Below are 2500 nucleotides of genomic sequence, written 5' to 3' on the forward strand. Positions count from 1 at the left end.
TATTTTTGACCAGCATAGTTGCTTACGGCCATACCACTCTGAACACGCCCGATCTCGTCCGATCTCGGAAGCTAAGCAGAGTCGGGCCTGGTTAGTACTTGGATGGGAGACCGCCTGGGAATACCAGGTGCCGTAAGCTTTTTCTTTTTCTGTCCCCCCGCCAGCAGAGGGCGTTTGGAAGGAAAGACAGATGAGTCAAGTTGTTTTATGAGCTAAAGTTGTATTTAATAAAAGTTTGATTGAATGAATTGATTGAATGATGAAATGAAATTGATCCCAGAGAAAAGTAAAAATTGTTGTATAAGTGAAGCCTGACTAGCAACGACTTTTGTATCTATCTATCTATCTATCTATCTATCTATCTATCTATGCATGCATGCATCTAGATAGATAGATAGATAGATAGATATATACTTTAATGATCCCAAGGGAAAGCTATCTGTGTGCCATGCCACCTTTATATAGGGTTTTTTTGACCAGCATAGTTGCTTACGGCCATACCACTCTGAACACGCCCGATCTCGTCCGATCTCGGAAGCTAAGCAGAGTCGGGCCTGGTTAGTACTTGGATGGGAGACCGCCTGGGAATACCAGGTGCCGTAAGCTTTTTCTTTTTCTGTCCCCCCGCCAGCAGAGGGCGTTTGGAAGGAAAGACAGATGAGTCAAGTTGTTTTATGAGCTAAAGTTGTATTTAATAAAAGTTTGATTGAATGAATTGATTGAATGATGAAATTGATCCCAGAGAAGAGTAAAAATTGTTGTATAAGTGAAACCTGACTAGCAATGACTTTTGTATCTATCTATCTATCTATCTATCTATCTATCTATCTATCTATCTATCTATCTATCTATCTATCTATCTATCTATCTATGCATGCATGCATCTAGATAGATAGATAGATATATACTGTAATGATCCCAAGGGCAAGCTATCTGTGTGCCATGCCACCTTTATATAGGGTTTTTTTGACCAGCATAGTTGCTTACGGCCATACCACTCTGAACACGCCCGATCTCGTCCGATCTCGGAAGCTAAGCAGAGTCGGGCCTGGTTAGTACTTGGATGGGAGACCGCCTGGGAATACCAGGTGCCGTAAGCTTTTTGTGTCCCCCCGCCAGCAGAGGGCGTTTGGAAGGAAAGACAGATGAGTCAAGTTGTTTTATGAGCTAAAGTTGTATTTAATAAAAGTTTGATTGAATGAATTGATTGATGAAATAAAACTGATCCCAGAGAATAGTAAAAATTGTTGTATAAGTGAAGCCTGACTAGCAACGACTTTTGTATCTATCTATCTATCTATCTATCTATCTATCTATCTATCTATCTATCTATCTATCTATCTATCTATCTATCTATCTATCTATCTATGCATGCATGCATCTAGATAGATAGATAGATATATACTTTAATGATCCCAAGGGCAAGCTATCTGTGTGCCATGCCACCTTTATATAGGGTATTTTTGACCAGCATAGTTGCTTACGGCCATACCACTCTGAACACGCCCGATCTCGTCCGATCTCGGAAGCTAAGCAGAGTCGGGCCTGGTTAGTACTTGGATGGGAGACCGCCTGGGAATACCAGGTGCCGTAAGCTTTTTCTTTTTCTGTCCCCCCGCCAGCAGAGGGCGTTTGGAAGGAAAGACAGATGAGTCAAGTTGTTTTATGAGCTAAAGTTGTATTTAATAAAAGTTTGATTGAATGAATTGATTGAATGATGAAATGAAATTGATCCCAGAGAAAAGTAAAAATTGTTGTATAAGTGAAGCCTGACTAGCAACGACTTTTGTATCTATCTATCTATCTATCTATCTATCTATCTATCTATGCATGCATGCATCTAGATAGATAGATAGATAGATAGATATATACTTTAATGATCCCAAGGGAAAGCTATCTGTGTGCCATGCCACCTTTATATAGGGTTTTTTTGACCAGCATAGTTGCTTACGGCCATACCACTCTGAACACGCCCGATCTCGTCCGATCTCGGAAGCTAAGCAGAGTCGGGCCTGGTTAGTACTTGGATGGGAGACCGCCTGGGAATACCAGGTGCCGTAAGCTTTTTCTTTTTCTGTCCCCCCGCCAGCAGAGGGCGTTTGGAAGGAAAGACAGATGAGTCAAGTTGTTTTATGAGCTAAAGTTGTATTTAATAAAAGTTTGATTGAATGAATTGATTGAATGATGAAATTGATCCCAGAGAAGAGTAAAAATTGTTGTATAAGTGAAACCTGACTAGCAATGACTTTTGTATCTATCTATCTATCTATCTATCTATCTATCTATCTATCTATCTATCTATCTATCTATCTATCTATCTATCTATCTATGCATGCATGCATCTAGATAGATAGATAGATATATACTGTAATGATCCCAAGGGCAAGCTATCTGTGTGCCATGCCACCTTTATATAGGGTTTTTTTGACCAGCATAGTTGCTTACGGCCATACCACTCTGAACACGCCCGATCTCGTCCGATCTCGGAAGCTAAGCAGAG

At 40.4% G+C, this 2500-nt stretch overlaps 6 non-coding genes across 6 annotated transcripts in view; all 6 read left to right on the forward strand.

The window, feature by feature from the left end:
* The first annotated feature begins 20 nt into the window (after positions 1-20).
* On the forward strand, positions 21-139 carry LOC137597642 (5S ribosomal RNA). The gene has a single exon (XR_011036006.1). It is a non-coding gene; the product is annotated as a 5S ribosomal RNA (ribosomal RNA).
* Positions 140-487: 348 nt separating this feature from the next.
* On the forward strand, positions 488-606 carry LOC137597654 (5S ribosomal RNA). The gene has a single exon (XR_011036017.1). It is a non-coding gene; the product is annotated as a 5S ribosomal RNA (ribosomal RNA).
* Positions 607-981: 375 nt separating this feature from the next.
* Positions 982-1100, forward strand: LOC137597665 (5S ribosomal RNA). Its single transcript, XR_011036028.1, has one exon. It is a non-coding gene; the product is annotated as a 5S ribosomal RNA (ribosomal RNA).
* A 378-nt stretch (positions 1101-1478) lies between these two features.
* On the forward strand, positions 1479-1597 carry LOC137597677 (5S ribosomal RNA). Its single transcript, XR_011036039.1, has one exon. It is a non-coding gene; the product is annotated as a 5S ribosomal RNA (ribosomal RNA).
* Positions 1598-1945: 348 nt separating this feature from the next.
* Positions 1946-2064, forward strand: LOC137597690 (5S ribosomal RNA). The gene has a single exon (XR_011036051.1). It is a non-coding gene; the product is annotated as a 5S ribosomal RNA (ribosomal RNA).
* A 375-nt stretch (positions 2065-2439) lies between these two features.
* The window catches only part of LOC137597702 (5S ribosomal RNA), a 119-nt gene continuing 58 nt past the window's right edge, over positions 2440-2500 (forward strand). Inside the window, exon 1 of the ribosomal RNA XR_011036062.1 lies at positions 2440-2500. This exon is cut by the window's right edge and continues 58 nt beyond it. This is a non-coding gene — a ribosomal RNA (5S ribosomal RNA).

This window comes from Antennarius striatus, chromosome 6, assembly GCF_040054535.1.
Source record: "Antennarius striatus isolate MH-2024 chromosome 6, ASM4005453v1, whole genome shotgun sequence".
Classification (NCBI taxonomy): Eukaryota; Metazoa; Chordata; class Actinopteri; order Lophiiformes; family Antennariidae; genus Antennarius; species Antennarius striatus.